The sequence below is a fragment of the Castanea sativa genome, chromosome 7, assembly GCF_040712315.1.
Source record: "Castanea sativa cultivar Marrone di Chiusa Pesio chromosome 7, ASM4071231v1".
Taxonomy (NCBI): domain Eukaryota; kingdom Viridiplantae; phylum Streptophyta; class Magnoliopsida; order Fagales; family Fagaceae; genus Castanea; species Castanea sativa.
Genome location: NC_134019.1, coordinates 46,682,790 through 46,706,854, shown reverse-complemented (window position 1 = coordinate 46,706,854; position 24,065 = coordinate 46,682,790).

Here is a 24,065-nt window from a genome sequence, read left to right as displayed (position 1 = left end):
TAAATTTATTCTTTTTGTAGGTTTCCTTTTCAGTTTTGGACTCAAAAATTCATATTTTAATTCTTCATTTTTGGGTTGAAAAAGTATGAAATTTTGTTCTATTTAGACTCAACTCTTTAGTTTTGGGCTAAAAATACAAACAAAATAGGTATTAAAACTTAGAGATATGGGTCCTAAAAAAGCAATAAATATTATAAATATTCATAAAAATACCTTAAAATTCAAGTTACAATAATACAGACATTACACTTATATTTAGATTAATGTAACATTTTACATGTGTTCCATGGAATGGTGATGTACATTTTTCTTTAATATTCTTGAATATATTCAAATTAGTTAATTGATTATGGTATATTTAAAAAAAGTCCTTTTAATAACATTTTCTCCATTTATATAAAACAATATTATAATTATATAATTTAAATCTATATATTAAATTATGTATCATATATATATACACACACGTATATGTTCTATTACATAAAACTTATAAAAATAGAAATTATTTTAATAAGTCATTTTAAAAATAGAAAGCTTTTAAAAACTTTAGCATTTAGCATTTCAAAAAGCCACTTTATCAATTTTAACAACTCATTTTACAATACACCCAACATCAAATGTTCTATTTTTTACCATTTCGTTTAAAATAATATAAACTACTCATTAAAATAATTAAAAAAAAACAACTACACAAACTACCTTTTCCACCACAAGCATTAAAATAATAATATTTTGTTTAAGATTGGAGCTATAGTGAGCTTTCAAAAATGAAAGCTCACTATAGCTCAGTTGTTATTTTTTTTTTAAAAGTTTAACATGTTTGTTGTAACTTGTTTTTTTGGTGCTTTTTATAAACTTGATGTTAAAAGTTAGCATTTATAGCATTTAGCATTCTTAATGAGAATGCTCTAAGTCATTTAACCAGTGCTACTATTATAGACATGGATATCACTGCCAAATATAGATTTGGGAAGTGTTGTGAAATTTTAAAGCACTCACAAGTGTATGAACTGTACTGAAGTATAGTTTGATAAGAACGAGGTCAAACCTACAAAGACTTGTATGAATGTAGGAAAATTAATCAAATCTTAACAAAATTAATCCTAATCTAGTTTAATAAAAAGTGGTTGTTTTGAAATTAAATAAACTAAGAAAATAATGAAATTAAGCAAATAGTTAAACTAAGCAAAAGATATAAAGCAATAAAAAGATGTAAACAATCAAGGGAAATAAATTTAGGTTTTGAAATCCGCCTTAGTAATACATATCAGCATATATTTATGATCATTGGATTTTTCCAACCACTACATGATTATCTAGAAATCAATCTTGCTATCATGGAAAATATTATCATTAAAATCCTTATTTCAAAAATCAAAAACATGTACTTCTTCGCTTTTTAAATTTAAAATCAAATCATCAATTGTATTCATTAACAAACAAATCACAAGAGATATCCAATTTTAAAATCAAAATAATTATAATCCAAGCATTCAATTAATCAATATATATTTCTAAAAGTTGAAGCGTAGCATTTATTGTTGCTACGCTCCCATTGAGCCATATCAGCAACCACGTTATTATCTTCTTCTTTTTTCCAATTTTCCTATAATAGTTTTTAACATTTATTTTTTTAATATTTACACTTCTCCAACCTTTCTCCCTTTCTTACCTTTTTATCTCCCCACTACCCTCTAAATTAATATCATTCTTTCTATTTCCCTTTATCTTCCTTTATTTTTGTCTTTTCTTATTCACACTCTCTAACTATAAATTTGTCACTATCTCTTCTATTTTATGCATAGTTTTCTCTCACAAAAAAAAATGTTGTTTCTCTCTCTCTCAAATTTTTGGTAGATTTTTTTTCTTGCATATCTGCTTTAGGTTGATAATTTTTTACACTCTTTAAAACTCTACTTTGGGTTAATGCAATTTAGTTTTGTTTTTAAATTTTTTTTTTGTTCTCTTTGATTGTTAAATGTTATCCTATTGCGTTATAAAAAATTAAATATAGCATATAAAAATTGTGAGGAGTAAAAAGACCCAAGTGGGCATATGGGCCTTTGGACTGTAGCATGGAGGGCCGACCTGCTCCATAATTAAACTCTACGAGTTGGCCCATACGCCGAGGGTCCGAGGATACAGCCGAGGGAAAGTTTCACCTCGGACAGATCCAAGAGAACTCAAGATTTCATTATAAAGGTCAAGGCACAACTCTGGAAAAGCTAGTGGTTAAAAGGGGGCATCTTGAATCTTCTAGATGCACCAGTATTAAAGAAAATATCAAGAGTAAAGGCTGCCACCTCCGCATTAAAGGCTCTGCACCTACCTTTCTGGCCGCATTAATGGGGAGGTGACTCCTGAACAGTGAGGTGGAAACTTCTAGTCACTGTTCAAAAAGTATCAGGGAAGGAAGTATAAAAGGGGGGTAAAGGCCAAAGAAAGGGGGGATCGAAAATTGAGAAATTAATTAAGAAATTGTAATCTGTAAGGAAGAAAGAGAAATAATAAAGAAGTAGTCCTCGGCTCAAGTCCGAGGAGATCCATTTGCAACGATCATTCGTTATTTACCTGTGTTTGTTTATAAAAGCCTGTTATCTAGCGCCCAACACTTCTAACCTAGGTTTTAAGCCCACGCTCTACAAATTTTATTGTTTAAGGCTCATTGGGCCTGAGCCCGTGATTGTCTTTGGGTCCAGGTGCAATTGTGCACTTACAATTGGCGCCGTCTGTGGGAAACCTAGTCTAGAAAAGGTTGGGATACCATGGCAGGCCTAGGTTCTCACCATGCAGAGTCACAGGGATCGCAACCGGAGGATCGTTTCGAGCGCCTTGAGCGTCAGAGGGATCGTGAGGGAAGTGTCCATACAGAATACCCCGGTGCTAGCCATACTCATGGTGGGGGTAGCACCACCCACGAGGAGGGTTCTAAATCCATGCAGAAGGAAATCAATCATTTGAAGAGGAAGTTACGTCGTGCTAAACGTAGGTTTTCACCGTCCTCATCTAATCCTTCCTCAGAGGAGGATAGGGGAGGTGGCTACAGCTCGAGGTCGCGCTCCCCCGCCAGTGCAACGTCCTCTGGTGAGGAGGACGACCAGCCAACTCGCAGACATAAGAAGCTTCATTCTAGGGGCTTAGGCAACGATGCTATGAGTAGGGCGTTGCACCAACTCTCCAAATCTCCATTTACACGGAGGATTGAGAAAGGAAGGCTTCCCAGGAGGTTTACCCAGCCCACTTTTACCATCTACAATGGCCGGACTGATCCGGTGGAGCACGTGAGTCACTTTAACTAGAGGATGGCGGTGCACTCTCACAACGAGACCCTAATGTGTAAAGTTTTCCCCTCTAGCTTGGGACCTGTTGCTATGAGGTGGTTCAACGGCCTTAAATCGGGGTCTATAGGTTCGTTTGGGGAGCTTACTAGAGCATTCGCTTCGCGGTTCATTACGTGCAGCAGAGTCCTTCGGCCATTAGACTCGCTGTTATCCATGACCATGAGGGAGGGGGAGACGTTGAAAGCATACTCCGACCGTTATTGGGAGATGTTTAATGAAATAGATGGCGACTTTGATGAGGTGGCGCTTAATACCTTTAAGGTAGGCCTTCCTACTGATCACGACCTGAGAAAGTCTTTGACTAAAAAGCCCGTCCGCAGTGTACGTCGCCTCATGGATCGTATTGACGAGTATAAGAGAGTGGAGGAAGACCAACAGCAAGGAAAGGGTAAGGAGAAGGTTATCCCGCAGGAGAGAAGGGATTTCAGGTTGGACAGGTACCACACCTTTAAGGTAGGCCTTCAACTGATCACGACCTGAGAAAGTCTTTGACTAAAAAGCCCGTCCGCAGTGTATGTCGCCTCATGGACCGTATTGACGAGTATAAGAGAGTGGAGGAAGACCAACAGCAAGGAAAGGGTAAGGAGAAGGTTATCCCACAGGAGAGAAGGGATTTCAGGTCGGACAGGTACCACAATAACAGGCCGAGGAGAGATTACGTTGGGCAGTCCGCCTCGGCAGCACCTCAGGCCGTGAACACTGTGTTCCGAGAACCAGTACATCAGCTGCTGGAGAAAGTTCGTAAGGAACCCTTCTTCAAGTGGCCAGATAAGATGGCAGGAGACCCTGCGAAGAGGAATCAGAACCTCTTTTGCCAGTACCACCAGGATGTGGGCCACACTACTGAGAACTGTCGGACTCTTTGGAACCACTTGGAGCAGCTTGTCAGTGAAGGAAAACTGAAGCAGCACCTGTGCCAACCTAGCGGGCAGGGCAGTCAATCTGGTTCAAACAATTAGAGGAATAATTCATCTCGGCCGGCTTTAGGAACAATTAATGTTATTTTTGCTGCACCTGGTAGGACCGGTTCGACTCCCACTAGGGTGATGGCAGTTTCCCATTCTCAGGCCGAGGAGGCAGGCTGCAGGCCGAAGAGGTTGAAGCTCAATTTGCCCGTCTTGGGATTTTCTGAGGAGGATAAAGTGGGGACTATCCAACCCCATGACGATGCTCTTGTAGTTACGCTTAGGATAGGGAACTATGATGTGAGGAGGGTGATGATAGATCAGGGTAGCGGTGCAAATATCATGTACCCAGATCTATTTAAGGGGTTAAGATTGAAGCTGGAAGATCTTACTCCTTACGACTCGCCACTTATAAGCTTCGAAGGGAGGTCTGTTGTGCCGAAGGGACAGATTCGTTTGCCCGTTCAATCCGGCTCAGAAACGGTTGAAGTGGACTTCATCGTGGTTGACGTGTACTCTCCATACACGGCCATCCTCGCCAGGCCTTAGCTGCACGCTCTGGGAGCTGTCTCCTCTACTTTGCATGTTAAAGTTAAATTCCCCTCGGGGGAATATGTTGAGGAAGTTCTCAGTAGCCAATCGGTGGCCAGGCAATGCATATCGGCTGCAGTACTGCATCAGACAGAAGTCGAGTCTTCGGCTTTAATCACCAAGGACTTATAGCAGTTAACAGCTCCTGGTTCATCCGGGATGGTGACAAGAGAGGAGACACATTGTGAGGAGTTAGAGAAGTTTCCAGTAGCCGATAACCCAGAGAGGTTCTTCCAAGTCGGCATACTTTTGCCACACCAAGAGAAGATCGAATTGTTAGAATTTCTGAAGGACAATATTGATGTTTTGCGTGGGATCCTTACGAAGCTCCAGGTGTCGATCCGGGCTTCATTTGTCATCATTTGAATGTCAACCCAGCTATTGTTCCGAGAAGGCAGCCACCTCGGCGCTCTTCCAGAGAACATTCCGAGGCTGTGAAGGAAGAGGTGCTTAAACTCAAGAGGGCTGGGGCTATCAAAGAAGTTTTCTACCCCGAGTGGTTGGCCCACACAGTTGTTGTTAAAAAGAAGAATGGAACGTGGAGGGTGTGTGTGGACTTTACTGATCTAAACAAGGCCCGTCCCAAAGATTCGTTCCCCATGCCGCGTATTGATCAACTGGTGGATGCCACTGTCGGACATCCTCGGATGAGTTTTTTGGACGCCTTCCAGGGTTACCACCAGATTCCCTTGGCATTGGAGGATCAAGAGAAGACCGCCTTCATTACTCCGACGGGGAATTATCATTATAAGGTCATGCCATTTGGTTTGAAAAATGCTGGGGCTACTTACCAAAGAATGATGACCAGGATGTTCGAACAGCAATTGGGGAAGACTATTGAGGTGTATGTAGACGATATGGTGGTAAAGAGCAAAACGATACCTTCACATGTGAGAGACCTGGCTGACACCTTTTAGGTGTTAAGAAAGTACAAGCTGCGCCTTAATGCCTCAAAATGCTCTTTCGGCGTTGGGTCTGGAAAGTTTTTGGGGTACATGATCACTCATAGAGGCATAGAGGTAAACCCAGCACAGGTAAAGGCTATTCAGGACTTGCAGCCTCCTCGCAACCCAAAAGAAATCCAGAAATTGACCGAGATGATTGCCACATTGAATAGGTTTATCTCTCGGTCAGCTGACCGATGCCGTCCCTTCTTTCAATTGTTGAATAAGTGGAAAGGGTTTCAATGGACCGAGGACTACGTGTTAGCTTTCCAGCAGCTTAAATAATATCTTTCTCGGCCACCCATTTTGTCTCGTCCCGAGGCGGACGAGGTGTTGTTTGCTTATCTGGCAGTGGCCGTACACGCGGTCAGCCTGGTCCTTATCAGGAATGAAAGTGGAGTGCAAAGACCGGTCTACTATGTTAGTAAGTCTTTGAATGAGGCCGAGGTGCGCTACTTGCTCTTGGAGAAAGCGCTTCTGGCCATAGTTCATGCCACGCGGAAGCTCCCTCATTATTTTCAGTCTCATACTGTGGTGGTCCTGACCCAATTGCCTCTCAAGGCAGTGTTACGCAGCGCCGACTACACTGGTAGGGTGGCAAAGTGGGGAACCATATTAGGAGCTTTTGACGTTAAATACAAACCTCGCACCTCGGTGAAGGGCCAGGTCCTCGCTGACTTGGTGGCAGAGTTTACTGAACCATTGCCAGAAGAGACTCTAAAGGAAGCACGCATGGATGGAAAATCAGTTGGTGTGATCACGACCGCAGGGCCTTCGACTTGGAAAATGTATGTGGATGGGGCAGCTAATCAGAGAGGGTCTGGTGTAGGACTTGTTCTGATATCCCCAGAGGGAATTATCTTTGAAAAATCTTTAAGGCTATCATTCTCGGCTACTAATAATGAAGCCGAATACGAAGCAGTTCTGGTAGACATGAACATGTTACATAAGATGGGTGGAAAGGAAGTCCATGTGTTCTTGGACTCTCAATTAGTGGTCGGCCAGGTCATGGGGACCATGGAGGCCAGGGACCCAAGAATGCAAGAATATTTGGCCCAGGCCAAGCGTCAGCAAGCAGAATTTGACTCCTTTGTCTTAGCTCACATCTCTAGGAGTGGGAACACTCATGCCGATTCCTTGGCTACGTTAGCAACGTCCTCGGCTCAGGACTTGCCCAGGATTATCCTTGTGGAGGATTTGCTGGAGCCAACTCTTATCCCCGCCAGGGCGGCTCGCGTCCATCTAATAAGGCTTGGACCTAGTTGGATGGACCCAGTCGTATCTTTTCTTAAGAACGACATCCTTCCTGAGGATAAGTCTGAAGCAGAGAAGGTGCGTCGGAAGGCGCCACGTTTTTGGCTATCCGAGGATCAGAAATTGTACAAACGATCCTTCTCAGGACCGTACTTATTGTGCGTGCACCCTGAATCAACGGAAGCACTTCTCGAAGAACTGCATGAAGGGATTTGTGGAAGCCACACTGGGGGAAGGTCCTTAGCCCATAGGGCCCTGACTCAGGGTTATTGGTGGCCCAACATGCAGAGGGAGGCTCAGGATTATGCCAGAAAATGTGATCAATGCCAAAGGTTCGCCCCTAATATTCATCAGCCTGGAGGGATTCTTAACCCTCTCTCCAGTTCCTGGCCTTTTGCGCAGTGGGGATTGGACATAGTGGGGCCATTTCCGAGAGCAACAGGAAATAAAAGATGGCTTCTTGTGGGAACAGACTATTTCACCAAATGGGTTGAGGCTGAGCCCCTAGCGAATATCAGAGATATTGATTCCAAGAAGTTTGTCTGGAAAAATATTGTCACTAGATTCGATATACCACACACACTTATCTCCAACAATGGCGTTCAATTCGACAGCAAGGCCTTTAGGCAATATTGTGGTGACATGGGTATCATAAACAGATACTCCACCCCAGCTTATCCTCAGGAAAATGGGCAAGCCGAGGCCGTTAACAAGGTCATAGTCAGTGGGCTTAAGAAAAGGTTGGACGATGCGAAAGGCAGATGGGTAGAAGAGCTCCCTCATGTTCTATGGACGTATCGGACCACACCGCGCAGGTCCACGGGAGAAACGCCATTCTCTATGACCTATGGAGCCGAGGCAGTGATACCTCTGGAATCTGGTTTTCCCACCCTGAAGACAAGTTCTTTTAGCCCGGAGAATAACAATGGACTCCTGGAGAAAGGTCTTGATTTACTCGAGGAATGACGCGAGGCAGCCATGGTCCAAATGGCTTATTATCAACAGAAGCTAAAACGGGGATATGATGCCCACGTGAAGCTAAGGCCACTTGCACCTGGTGATCTTGTACTAAGGAAAGTTGTAGGCACTTCTAAGAACCCAGCTTGGGGTAAGCTAGGACCCAACTGGGAAGGCCCCTATCGCATTGTTTCAGTAGCAGGCATAGGGTCATATCGGCTAGCTGACCTAGATGAAAGAATTGTGCCACGCCCATGGAATGTAAATAATCTTAGAATGTATTATTATTAATAAAATGTGTCTTTGTCAGTTAACATTTCAAAGTTATGAGTATCTCTGACGCTTGCAGTTACTGTTCTTAAGAATCAAACAGAAACTTGGTTGAGTGCAGTTCTCGGACCACAAACCTTGTGGAAATTGATGTCTTGTCATTTGTTAAACAGAACCTTAGTTATGCCGGTCCTCGGACCTCCTACTTTGGGGAAATTAATATTTGAAGCTACTGTTCTTAAGAATCAAACAGAAACTTGGTTAAGTGCAGTCCTCGGACCACAAACCTTGTGGAAATTGATGTCTTGTCATTTGTTAAACAGAACCTTAGTTATGCCGGGTCCTCGGACCTCCTACTTTGGGGAAATTAACATTTGAAGCTACTGTTCTTAAGAATCAAACAGAAACTTGGTTAAGTGCAGTCCTCGGACCGCAAACCTTGTGGAAATTGATGTCTTGTCATTTGTTAAACAGAACCTTAGTTATGCCGGGTCCTCGGACCTCCTACTTTGGGGAAATTAACATTTGAAGCTACTGTTCTTAAGAATTAAACAGAAACTTGATTAAGTGCAGTCCTCGGACCACAAACCTTGTGGAAATTGATGTCTTGTCATTTGTTAAACAGAACCTTAGTTATGCCGGGTCCTCGGACCTCCTACTTTGGGGAAATTAACATTTGAAGCTACTGTTCTTAAGAATCAAACAGAAACTTGGTTAAGTGCAGTCCTCGGACCGCAAACCTTGTGGAAATTGATGTCTTGTCATTTGTTAAACAGAACCTTAGTTATGCCGGGTCCTCGGACCTCCTACTTTGGGGAAATTAACATTTGAAGTTACTGTTCTTAAGAATCAAACAGAAACTTGGTTAAGTGTAGTCCTCGGACCACAAACCTTGTCATTATTCTTAATATTTTGTCACTGTTCTTATTCTTATCATCTGTTTTATGGGAATCATTATCTCACCGTTTATTAATTTGGATCTCAAGCTCTTCATTTTTAAGTGTTAAGCAAAATTTTTGTAAGGAATAGTCTTTGGACCTTACATCCTACTGAAAGCAATATGTTAGATTACAAAGGTTTAACTGTCATATGAGTTGTCTAACTTAGACATTATTTGATGTCTGAGTTAAGTTATGCGGCATTCTTGAAGTCATAGTTATTTGCATAGTGGAATTATACTTATTTATGATGTTTTCCCTTTAACTGTTTGATATTGAAAGTTCTCATGGCAAGCACAAAAAGAATAAAGTAAAACAAAGGCAACAATATTGAAAGCCAAATAAAAATGTATTTCATTAATTACATACAAGGAAGGGGAGTACAAAAAAATTCCTAGACTAGGCCCTAAATTAGAGCAGGGGGGTCTTGAAGGGAGCTGCTGCCAGCCTCAGTACTCTTCAATTCTAGCTCAAAGGTGGACAAGGCTTGTTTCCCTTTGTCTATTGAAGGAATGAGGGGCTCCACGCTCTGGATCTGCTCCTTCTCGGCACCAACGCACTCGTCCTTCTCTTTATGGGAACCTTCAGGTTCTGTAGGAGCAGGAACGAGCTCTTCCACCACAGGAGGAAGGGCATGAGAGGTAGCAACAGGAGGGTCCTCAATTTCCTGTATGTCTAGGGGAAGCCAAATGTTCTCGGGCTTCCTCAGCTCGGAAGCTTGAGGAACCCCTATTGCATTCATGGCCTCTCCCCAGACCTGCTGACAGTACTCTCGGCACAAGGCAGCAAAGGCCTCTGTCAGCTCTTCTTGCGTTTTAGCCACCCCCTCCTGATAACTGGCCTTCTTCGTGGCCTCCAAGGTGTGCTGGTGGGCGCGAGCCTCTTCCTTTGCCAGCGTAAGCTCCTTTTCCAAGTCGGAGCATGCCTGATAGACTTGAGCGAGCTCGTCATCCTTTTGACGGAGAAGCTTACGCTGCCCCTCCACTTGGGTTGCCATTGTCTTCAAGCTGGACTTGTCACCGTCTCTCTCTCTTTTCAGGTCGGCCAGCTGTGAAGTGAGCTTCCCTTTCTCTGCCAGGGCCTGGTCCAGAGACCTTTGTGCTTCTTGTCTTAACTCCTGCTCCATCCCAGCGCGCTTTCGAGAATCCTCCACGAACTTCTCGGCCGCAAAAACCTCTTGGATGGACTGCAAAAATGTTAGGAGGGTCAATGCAGTAAAGTGTTTACAAATAAATACAGACCATAAGTGCGAGGTGGAACTTACCAGAGCTAAACCCCTTTTCAGTGAGAGGAACAGCTGCGGCTGGCCCATCTTCTCCAAGGATTCCATATCCTTAGGCAACAGAAGAGGACGCTCCAACACCTCGGCTAGGTGGTGGGCGTTGCCTTGTTGGACTGCCCTGATGCTGGAGTGGCAGGGAATAGGGGCGCCATCCAGCCTCAAGTCAGGAGACCAGGTGACTGGTGCTCGTCGCACCTCGGCCACTTCCCTGATCTCCCCACTCTCAACTGAGCGGGCGCGCCCTTTGCCTTTGTCCGGCTTCTGTTGTTGGGCCAGCGGCGGTTGCTGTTTTAGTTTCTTTGCTTTCTCCCCACCAGCCCCCTCGGCGTCCACCTTTCTCTTCTTTTTAGAATCATCTGTGGGAGGTTTTGTCTCGGCTAGAGGAGGGGGTGGTGGCAAAGCAGGGTGAGCTTGGGCCCCTTTTGCTCCTTTCTTTGCCACTCGGGCACCTCTGTTGGTCATGAGATCTTTAAGCTTGTCCATTTCTTCTTCGATTAACTGTCGTCTGGACGCGCTATCACTAGACCCGCGATCCTAGAGGCCTCGGCTTCTTCTTCCTCCTCGTCGGAGAGGATAACAAATGGATTTCCGCGAGGTCGTGGAGAGTCCTCGAGTTGGAAGTGTTCTATCTCCTCGTCCAAAGTATTTGAAGAAGACACTTGCTCCTCTGGGATAACAGTTGCCTGGGAGTGTGTAGCTAGAGGGACCGCAGCAATCGGTTGTAAGTACAGTATGGTGTTAGGGGCGTCAGGGAGGTTGTTGTCGGCCAGGAAGTGTGGTCTGGCTACGTGAATCTTCCTACGCCGCCGGTCACCGGCAATAATGGCGTTATCTATTGCTTGAAAGTCCGAGGATATGGGATCGTACCCCAGAATCAGATGAGCAGCCCTGAGTTGTAGGTCCGCGCTGACAAACACCTCGGAGCGCAGTACTCGGTTCAGATTTGCAACGTTGCAGTGGCTCAAGCGTGGGCGCACGTGTTGCTTATCTGCAAAGAGAGACATCAAAGCAAACAAACATGGTCAGATTCACACAACATATAATAAACTTAAATAAACATGAATACATGTGAATACGCATTTTTGTGAGTGTTAGTGGAAGTTGTGCGGTGGGGAGGTTAATCCTAAGGTGTCGCACCTGGATCTCCCCACTCAACTGGGTAGTGGAGGCCGTCGCGCCAGTTCCCAGAGACGATCAGGTAGTCATCCTTCATGCCTTTGTTGGATTTGGGCAGACAGGAGATTAGCCTAACGACGCTGGAGCGGGATTTAATGTAGTAACCTACATTGGTGAGTTTATGGCACTCGTACAGAAAGACGACATCGTGCCAAGTGAGGTTTAGACCCATTTGCTCGTTTAGAGCATCGACGCTACCCAAAACTCTAAAGACGTTTGAGGTGCACTGATCGGGACACAACCGGTGGTTGCAGAGGTACTCCCTAGTTACAGGCTTCATTGGAAGGGTCATCCCACCCTCTACGAAGGCTACCATTGGGATGATAACCTCTCCTTCCTTTCTAGAGCCGGCCACGGCTTCCGCCGGGCAATATTTTAAACCTACATCGCCGGGAATGTGATACTTGGCTGTGAAGCCTTCCATTCCAGCGGCGGTATCAACTAGACACTTAAATTTTCCCATCAGGGAGGGACGAAAGACTAAACTCTAAAAGGGAAAATGTCTACAAGGATAGCCGAGGACAAGATCCGAGGAGAAAAGGTTAAGAAAAGAAGAATCAAAAACTTACGAATCTCAAGTTGTGCAAATTTCCACGGTTTTCTGCGGGTAAAGTATGTCTACTGATGTTTTGATGGGATTAGTCCCTGATGAATTAAATGAAGGCGCAGGTTCCCGAAGCGTCACAGTGTGCGGAAAGCGGCCTCGAAATTATATTTGTCCCGCCCAAATTTTCGTGAAATAATGAGGACCGTTGGATGCCCATCTCACCGTTGAACGTGGGGGACAAGGTGTAACTTATAGTAATAAATGCGCGCATTTTTGAAAATAAAACTGCCATGTGGCATCTTCTGGAACGCCAAACGGCCTTCACACGCGTAGTTATTTACAGAACGTGTGGGGAAAGTTTTCGTTGGATCAAAACCCTATTTTTCTCCTCGGATGATGAAAAATAGAGTTTTGAGGGGCTATTGTGAGGAGTAAAAAGACCCAAGTAGGCATATGGGCCTTTGGACTGTAGCATGGAGGGCCGACCTGCTCCATAATTAAACTCTACGAGTTGGCCCATACGCCAAGGGTCCGAGGATACAGCCGAGGGAAAGTTTCACCTCAGACAGATCCAAGAGAACTCAAGATTTCATTATAAAGGTCAAGGCACAACTCTGGAAAAGCTAGTGGTTAAAAGGGGGCATCCTGAATCTTCTAGATGCACCAGTATTAAAGAAAATATCAAGAGTAAAGGCTGCCACCTCCGCATTAAAGGCTCTGCACCTACCTCCCTGGCCGCATTAATGGGGAGATGACTCCTGAACAGTGAGGTGGAAACTTCTAGTCACTGTTCAAAAAGTATCAGGGAAGGAAGTATAAAAGGGGGGTAAAGGCCAAAGAAAGGGGGGATCGAAAACTGAGAAATTAATTAAGAAATTGTAATCTGTAAGGAAGAAAGAGAAATAATAAAGAAGTAGTCCTCGGCTCAAGTCCGAGGAGATCCATTTGCAACGATCATTCGTTATTTACCTGTGTTTGTTTATAAAAGCCTGTTATCTAGCGCCCAACACTTCTAACCTAGGTTTTAAGCCCACGCTCTACAAATTTTATTGTTTAAGGCTCATTGGACCTGAGCCCGTGATTGTCTTTGGGTCCAGCTGCAATTGTGCACTTACAAAAATATAATATTATTCTATTACATAGCATGAATTAGATAATTTGGTATTTATTGTAAATTGATATTTCTTCTATTTCATAGCATGATTTTTATAGTGCTCAATTTAGATGTTAACTATGAGACTTTACTAATTTTTGTTTATTCTTTAACCCTTTGTGGTGGACAAAGTACTCTTAATAATTGTATTAGAAGTACACTATAATGCCATTTATTTAGAGAAAAAAAGGTTAACCTAACGAAAACAATCAGATGGGTGACAAATTTATGCTTTGACAATTATTATTATTATTTTATAACAATGCATATATAGAAATTTAAGTCTTAGATTTTGGTAATAATTGTTTATTTGATAATTTGTTTTGGGTGGGTGAAATTACAAGAAACTGTTTTCCTAATTGGTTCAATTAATCATTATTAAGTTTTATTAATTTTCTTAGTTACATTTTTCGGTGTTTTGGATTGTAGGCAAAAAAAATAAGGTTTGAGAAAGTTTGTTTAAAACTAAAAGAATAATTTCTAAATTTTATATTCTTTTTAATGATTCACAAAATGTTATAAATAACTTTTATTAAAAAAATTAATATTTTCATTAACTTGCCCTTTGATTTTTTGAGAAAAATTGTATTGTTTTCATTTTGGCACGATAAAATTTATATTTATGATTCATGATTGTTCCTATATTACATTTATGATTTTTCCTATAATAAATAAAAATATGATTAGGAAATACATTACTTTTTATTAAATTAGTTTAAATTGTAAGAATAAAAAATAAAACCACCAAAAGATAATTATCATACGCAATGCACAGGTTTATGGCTAGTTAAGAAAAATCCTAAATCATGAGAAAAACATGATTGAACTCATATCTGGAATCCTATCTTAGTCAATTGATGTGATGCAAGAACAATTTAAATCATTAAAGAACAACTATTGTGAAAAAAATTAAATCACATAAATATTACTGATAATTCTTAACATGATTTCATCCTCAACCCTAATTATAAATTTAGTTACTCATAGTAATTGAAAGAAGATACAAAAATAAAATACTAAGCATTAAACTAAACAAATAAATAAAATTAACTGTCATAAAAAAAAAAAAACCAAAGAGGTAGCCACAGCCACAGCTCTCTATACGTTCAGCCCTCAGCCCTGCTCTTAAACAAACTAACCTAAGGCATTATATAAGAGAAATCACTCCTAATACAATTCAGACTAGCCCTCCTTTTCTATTGCTTTATTTTGCTCATTTATAATCACATGTTATGTGGCTGACCTAAGGCTTTTCTTTACAAAGACCAAAACCGAAGTGGCCCAATAGAAATTCCTTGTTTGATTCTTGTATGTCGGTGAAGTTATAGGGAATTGTTGGATTGGAGAAAGCCCACAAACATGCAAACTTCTTGTCTTTACTTTTCCTTATCTGACACTTCACGCCTTCCAGCCTTGCAAATTACAATTCTCTACAAGTTGGCTTCTTGAATCAATTGGCCCCACCCTGTCATTTCAGCACAGTCAATTACACTTCATTTGTTCTGCTTCTTCTTTATTTTTCTTGTCTTCCACTAATTCTGGTAAACATGCAAAGCCTTTGTAACCTATAAAACAAAGATAGATTATAATTAGTCACAAATTAATCATAAAAATGAGGTGAAATATGCAAATATGAGGGTACTTATTATATAAATTTCATGCACATCAAACATTTTACATGTGTTCTAAGGAATGGGGATGTACATTTTTTTTTAATATTCTTGAATATATTCAAATTAGTCGACTGATTATGATATATTTGAAAAAAGTCATTTTAATAACATTTTCTCCATTTATATAAAATAATATTATAATTATATAATTTAAATCTATTTATTAAATTACGTTTCATATATATATGTATATACACACACACACATACACATTACTATATATTGTTATTGAATACAAAATACATTATATATTCTATTACATAAAACTTATAAAAATAGAAATTATTTTTAAATAACACACGCACTATTTAATTTAAATTTTAAAATTATATTTTTATATAAAATAATTATATTACATTTTTCCACACACATCGCGACTAGTATTTACTATTTATAAAATAAAAATTAAAAAGAAAAACCTCCATACTCTATAAAAGTTACTTCAATTGCAAATTAAAATTCAAAATTTTCTCTTAAACGCATCTCTCCAAATGAATCATAAAAGAACTAAGAGCGAGCTTAATAACATTATTACTAGTTCCAACAAACATGTCTATTAATAAAAGTAAACTTGGAAAAATGAGAAAGAGAGGATGCATTTGTTGATCCTTATTCTTTAAGTTTAACCACATTGCTCCTCAACTCTTGGCTCTTCACATTGTATATAAACAACTTGTGGCAATGTACTATCATGATTTCTATTGGACAGGACTTGTCACTTTGGTATATTGCAAGAGGTAAAAAATCATCACTGATAAACTCTTCAAAATTTCTTGATCCAAATATGTTTAACCCAATCCCTCAAGAGCCAAAAATCAAATTCATCTGTGGAAGCTTGAGTAGCATAACAAAGAATTTCATTGAAAGCTAATAACTTGCAATTGAAGCATATGTTGGGTTTGCATGGCAACTCAATTCCTTCCCTAAGCTTCACACTTGATATGTCTGTTGTTGTGATATCTTTATCATTTTCTTCAATACTTTCGGCTATTCAATTCAAAGCCCCATTACAGACAATATCAAAACAAGTTGTAGAATAACTAGGAAATATTACTTGTAAAGAATAGCTCAATTGCCTCCAAGTAGCATTTTCATTTACTTCATCGTCATTACTATCCATAACACATATATGACACTTGAACATATTCTTAGGCAAATTGCCTTGTACTTCTAGAAGGACACATCATATACTAGTGAATACTAGCTCTTTGAACTCATTAGTCATTTAACCAGTACTACTATTATAGACATGGATATCATTGCCAAATATAGATTTGGGAAGTATTAGCCCATCATAGGCATCTTCAATATCAACAATTGTGCAGCAAGAGTGTTGTAATATTTTACTGTCAAATTGCCATTGCTTACATTAAAAGCGAAGGATTCAGACCTTGAATTTTTTTTTTCAATGATGAATATCCACTTAGATATTTGTATATCATTAAATTATGGACCTTCACAAAGTATGAATCACGAACCATTCTAAACCAACTTTTGCCAACCCTTTAGATAAGGCTTTCATCCAATGGTCTTGCTAATATTTCAAAGATGACATCTTGATCCAAAAACAACAATATGTGAGAATTTGATTCCTTTTCCATGCTCAGCTCCACCACTAAAGTTTTCTTAAAAACTGCAAATTGGGCACACATTAAAAAATATGCATTATACAAAAAGAAGAAGAAGAAGAAGAAGAAGAGTTTAGTGCGTCCATAAAAACACATTGCCAAATAAACTTTATTCTATCCTCCCTATGATTGGATCATCAAAACCATTTATTTACAGGATTATTTGAATATATAGGTTGTATACCTGTAATTATTTTTGCAACAATTACGTTAAATACATAATAGTTTTCACAATTTCACTCTCAACAAAATAGCACAATTGATTGAAGATCACGTGTTATGAAATAGAAGTCATTTCTTTGAATCTCTCGTTCCCCCTTTGCCTTGCCAAAAACTTATTAATCAAAATTTATATATAAAAAAGATTGGTTCACATATCATTGTCATGGAAAAATAAAATAATTGGATATGCCTTGACCCTCTAAATAATGACATCAAATTTTCTTCCTTTTACAAAGTTTTAATATCTCATGTTACAATTAGTGTTTTATGTGATGTGATGTGGAGTTGATTTGCTCCTAGAAAACATGACCCTAAAAGTGTACAATATGATGAACCTTTTTTTTTTGTTGGTTTTTTATATAAACGATAACAATGCGATGAACTAGTGTAGCCTAATACTGATTTACAAAGATCAAACTTATTCATGATTCATGATATGGTGGTAGCAAAGACTAAAGAGTATTAAGCATTTCATTATTCTTTATGACTAAATATATACATGAATTGTAAAGAGTTTTTTAGCTCATCTGTAAATTTCTGAGTTCATATTTCTCCTCTCAACTATTCTTATGTGACTTGACAATCTCAATATAGATAGAATACCAATTGGATAACCAAAAAACCACCAACAACTTTTTCACAAGAAACAAAAGATATACCTCCCTCCTTTGCCTTGTATTCTTTTCTGGATAGACTTCATGTGTACATAAATGTTTCTAGGAGAGGCATCGTATGTGAAAGAAATTATATGGATGTAACAGTAAGTCAGCAACACACCTCAAACAATTGTGAATTAAAGTTCAATCCTAACTTTTATACAGAGATGCAAATGTAATATTTGGGTGTCAAAAATATATCATTACTCCTTAATGGGTGCTTGCTAACCTAATCTTTTAGTCCCTCTACTTTCAAAGGTGATGAAAAGCTCAGCAATAATGGTGCTCGTGCGAACACTATCATAATTAAATATTTCGCCATAAATAATTAGTGCATTACATCACCTCTTGATGAAGTTATTCATGAATAATACTAAGGCAAAAACACCATTTTGATCCCTACATTCTGGTGTTATAGACAATTTGGTCCTTACATTTTGGTTGCAATTAATTTGGTCCCTATTATTTTTATTTTGCAGTCAATTTGGTCATGCCGTTAATTTACTAATAGAAAATGTTTACGTAGCCAACGGCATTCTGTTGGCTCACTTGAAGCTGAGGTGGCCCAGGAAATAATATCATAAAAATTTAGTTAACATAAAAAAAAAATGCCACCTCAACATTTAATAAATATAAAAAACCCACATCAGAAAATTAAAAAAAAAAAAAAAAACCGATGATTTTTAAGCCAAAAATAAATGAATTTAAAAAAATAAAAATAAAACCTCAAAATTATTTGTTATTTTCTTTCCTTTTCTTTCGATCCAAACACAACCAAACAAAGAAAAATTTGCTGGAAAATGAACCTAACCCGCAATCAATGGAACTCAAATACAACACACTATCTGTCCTTAATGAGACCATGACAACCCTTGGTGCCCAAGTGTGTGGGCATTCATGAGGATGTTAAGGCTGAGGAAATCTAAAAGAAGGGTGGTATGAAGACAGATCCCAAGAAGTACCATAAGATGAAGTGGAGATTGGTTGGAAGAGACAACCACTGGAGTTAAGAGGCTTTACCAAATGCAGGCCAATGGTTATTTGCTAATTTCCATCACCAAGAGCAAGACAAAAAAAAAATTGTATTTTCTTTTTAATTGCCATTGTGATTGAGGATCCAGGGTCAATTTCGTTTAGATATGGGTGTCTTATATTTATTTTGCTTTGGATCTGATTTATGCTCTGTTTCATTGTGTCAGTGTGTCCTGTATTTGAGTTCTATTAATCGTGGGTTTGAATTGAAAGGAAATAACAGAGACTTCTGATTTTTGAGGTTTTATTTTATCTAAATTCATTTCTTTTTGGCTTAAAAATCATCCTTTCAAAAAAAAATTTTAATTTTTTTTCTAATATGGTTTTTTCTATTTATTAAATTTTGAGATGACATTTTTTATGTTAATTAATTTTTTTTTAAAATTATTTCTTAAGCCACCTAAGCTTCAAGTGTGTGGAACGTGCACACCGTTAGTCACGAAGACATTTTCTGTTAGTAAGTTAACGGTAGAGATCAGATTGACTGCAAGATGAAAATAACAGAGATCAAATTGATTGCTACCAAAATATAGGGACTAAATTGACTGTAACCCCAAAATGTAGGGATCAAAATGATGTTTTCGCCAACTAATAATTTATTGGCTATTCTCCCATCCAATTCTTTATAAAGCGACATAACCATAACATGTATCCTAAAATGATCACTTATTAGGCTATTCACCCACTCAGTGAATGAGAGTATTGAATGAAAAATTTGATCGGTAGATTATACACCGAGTGTTTTGGTAATTATAGAATACTTCTAAAGTAGAGTAATTAATAAATAAATGTGTTCACCTACTTATTAAATATAACAACGAATCTAACCAATTAAATTCATAATGGAATTTGGCTTGGGTCTAGTGTAACGTTCGGTGTCCAGTTACATCAAACTCATGCATTCGACATGTGTCACTATTATGATAAGTCTAATGTTACCATTATGATGAGTTTACTGCAATTAGACACTAGTCATGAAGAAGAAGAATATGCATATATGGTACCCTCCAAATATTGTGTAATTTTCTGTGTTTTTATTAACTAAATGCGCTCGCACCGCGCACTTTAGCAACACCCACACCTCCTTAATCAACCAACGCGCTCTAAAACACGAACAAGAAGAAAGACCAACACGAAGAAGAAGAAGAACCAAAAGCCAAACCCAACTCATACCTAAACACACACACACACACACTCTCTCTCTCTCTCTCTCTCTCTCTCTCTCTCTCTCTCTCTATATATATATATATATATATATATATATAATGGAAGTTGGTGAAAAACCATTCCCAATATTTCATTCTCTTCAAATACTCATCTTCATCCCACTGGTAAATCAATCATCTTTCTAATCTCTTCTTTTCTTTTCTTCTTTTTCCCATTTTCAAGATTTCATTTTTACCCATTATTTCACTTTGGTTTTTCCACTTGTTCTACGATTTCAAACACTGTATTGAATTGAAATTTCAACTCTAACACCACTTTGTTAGATCTCCATGTTCACATTGTGAATTCGTTTGCATTTTCCTTTTTCTTTTTCTGAGGTTTTCACGCCATTAATTATGCTTAATTTGGATTAATATCACTGTCTTTAACTTCAAAATCAAAATTTTGATCAGACCCATTAACCATTAGTGGATTAATTAGTTGCTAACCTCTATTGTTGTTGCTGATGTTGTGCAATTTGGCTTTTGTAAAAGCAAATGTATCAAACCCTTCAACATTGTAAGTGGCACACTATAAATTTACTTTCTTTTTATTTGTTTGGTTTTTTTTTAATTGATTTAGTTAGTTTTTTTTTATGTGATTGGTGGTGTTCTTGGTTTCTATAATTTGAATTTTTGTTATTCATTTCAGTCGAAGAGAATTCAATGAGTTTTGACCCTTGTATTACTACGAGCGATGCCTTGCGAGCAAGGTTTCAATCTCAATTCTTCTTGGTTCTTACTTCTATGATTTATGGATTGCTATAGAGTTGAACTGTGGTGTTTCATATCTTGTCATTATAACTTCATTGTCAATATTCCATGCATCATTGTATTATTAACTATTTAGAGTGTGTTTGGATGAGCTTTGCTGTTCGCGTATTTGTTGAAATTACTATAGAAAATGAGAGGGAAAAAGGGTTTGTTTTTGGTGTGGGCTTGCCAAAATAAGCTCAAAAAGCCAAAAAAACTTGCATTTTTCTGCATTTGCATAATGCACACTAGTGTAATTTATACACACTTGTTAGTGATGCTATTTGGGCAAGGTTTTTTTTTTTTATATATACAATTTATAATTTCTATTCTAGCCTAATCTAAGTGTATATGTGTGTGAAGCTCCCTCCTGGAGACTTGAACCCTAACCCTTACCCCCCCACACCCTACAAGCATTTATACTTATGGAGTGACCACCGCACCAAGGATGCGCAGTGGTGGGCAAGGTTTCTTATAACCTCATTCCCATAAATTGTACATTATTGTATTATTGACTATTTAGTGTAATCTATCAACACTTGTTAGCCTTCTAAATATAAGATGTGCTTGTAAATTTTCTAGAGGATAGGGCTTGGAAACTCTAGAGAAAACAAGTAAAGCAAAGATGTGCTTGTAAATTTAATAAATCTTTTTATTAAATTATGTTTTTCATATATAAATACACACACACACATATATAGACACACACACATATATAGACACACATTACTATATATTGTTATTTAATACAAAATACATCATATGTTGTATTACATAAAACTTATAAAATAGAAAATATTTTTAAATGACCCGCACTATTTAATTTACAATTTGACATTATATTTTTATATAAAATAATTATATTACATTTTTTTCACACGCATCATGAGGGTTTGTGACTAGTATTTACTATTTATAAAGTTCATATCCATCCAAAAAGTTCATTAATAAAAAAAATAATTAAAAAAAAACCTCCATACTCTATACAAGTTACTTAAACTACAAATTGAAATCCAAAATTCTCTCTTACACACCTCTATCCAAATGAATCATAAAAGAACTAAGAGCGAGCTTAATAACATTATTATTAGTTCCAACAAACATGTCTATTGATAAAAGTGAACTTGGAAAAATGAGGAAGAGAGGATGTGCCTATTGATCCTTATTCTTTAAGTTTAACCACATTTCTCCTCAACTCTTGGCTCTTCACATTGTATATAAACAACTTGTGGCAATGTACTATCATGATTTCTACTAGATAGGACGTGTCACTTTGGTATATTGCAAGAGGTAAGAAATTATCACTGATGATGAAACTCTTCAAAATTACTTGACCCAAATAGGTTTAACCCAATCCCTCAAGAGTCAAAAATCAAATTCATCTTTGGAAGTTTGAGTTGCATAACAAAAAAGACAATAATTAACTTTTTGAATCCTCTTAATATATATGGACAATTTAAACTGCTCTTAATCTCTATTTAGTTGTGTTTTTTTTTTTTTTACTGAGCATGTGGTTTTTTTTAGAATAAAATATTAGAAACGTGACTATTTAGTTCTACTTCTTTTTTTTAATGAACGTGAGGTTTTTTTTTTTTTAAGAATAAAATGTAAGAGACATGTGTTAGAATAAGTGGGATAGTGGGAGTGTTCCTATTTTGTAGGCAACGTTTTTTTAAAATTTATCTAAAATTTAGGAATTTTAAATTAGTAATCTTACATGTATAACCCTACTAGTTAAGCTTTATAAATTGGTAAATTTGAGGGTATTTTGGACATCAAAATTGAAGAATCCAAACAGGAGAAACCCCTTAAATAGTAGTATAGAAGTAAAGATAAAATTGGATAGGATAATCAATTATTTATTTTTCTTAAAAATAAAATAAAATTCTTTGCTAATTTTTTTCTAATCTCTCCCCTTCTCTCTCCTTAATAAGGTTGTTTTATATTTTCCAGGATAAAATTTTGCTATCAACGAGTAAGGGACATGACACTAAAATAGTATTGAAATCATATATTCTGGTGTGAATTTGTTCATTTTTTTAGAGAAGCTTTATGATACTTTTGGTTGTATTGGTGGTTCTAAATGTGCAATTATTGATCTATCAAAAACTATAAACCTCACACTGAAATAAGTGAAAAATTATAACACGAATCCCAAAAAATAAGCTAATTAAAGTGTGGGTACTTAGGATTTTCACCTTGGACCAAGGGCTGGCCTTGTAATCTCGTAGGCTTGACATCTTTGTGTCCCATATCGAAGAAAACTTCTCCCACTTTCTGCCTTATAAGCTTTGAAGCGAAGGAGTAGTGTATCATCAGCTACTTGTTCTCTTCGATGTGGGACACAAAGGTGTCAAGCCTACGAGATTACAAGGCCAGCCCTTGGTCCGAGGTGAAAATCTTAAGTACCCACATAAAGAATTTAAGTGTTACACATATCAATAAACTTAGACATAATAAAACGATTATTTATTTTACAAAACAAAGAATTACTAAGGAGTTGTGCATGATTGCATGCAAGTTTTAACTTCTTCTCTCACCCAAACTCAACTAACACCAAACTGCGATGTTTTAGCCTTTATGCAATCCACTAAAAAAGTCACCACGTATTAAATGCTTCTAAAAAACTAATACATGGTTGTTGTGTTTTTTATTTTTATTTTTTTGACCATGTTAGAAATCAGTGCAGAGAAAAATGATGCACCAATTCTTAATCATAGCATGTGCAAATTTGTAGTGGTTAGTGGATTTAGCAACCATAAACAAATTCACCGTAGTAATAATAATAATAATAATAATAATAACGATACCTTGAAGAAAAGTTACATACTTTTTAATGAAATAAAGCAAGGTTTGTATAAAAAAAATTTCACTTCAGCTGTAGCACATTTCAACGGATGTAGCAATCAAAGAACATGTTTTTCTCTTCTAGTTTCTAGCTTGTTTCTCTCTTCTATTCCATTAAACCACACGCACACTACTTTTATACAAAAAAGTAGCTACTGACTAGAATTGTATTTCAATTAGGAATTGGAATAGTAATCTTTGATAAACGACTGAGAAGAGTTTTTGTTGATGTGAAGCTGACAAAAATTCTATTTCAACTACGAATAATAGGAATAGGAAGAGTTTTTCTTTGCAAGAAGTTCTATTGAGAACTTTTATTGTACACATAACAGAGTAATGTGAAGTGTTTTTGTTTGTGAGCATTTCTATTCAAAAAACATGAGGAAGGTAGATAGGTGGGGAGTTTCTTAAGCTATTGAGTATTTTTTGGGTGGGAAGGGTTTTTTTTTTTTTTTTTTAAAAAAAAAAACTGGTGGGAAGGTATTTTAACGTAGAAGTAAAAAATTATTTAGGAGAGACTTTTTACTTTGTAGGTTTGTTTTTATTATTTTTATCAATTTACTATTTTAACCTCATTTCTTTTGTTTTAAGTTAATTAAACTAGAGGTATTTTTGACAGTAACAAGGTAATAACTAACTTTCTGAATCATCTTAATATATACTAGTCTCTGAGCACATGCTCACTCGT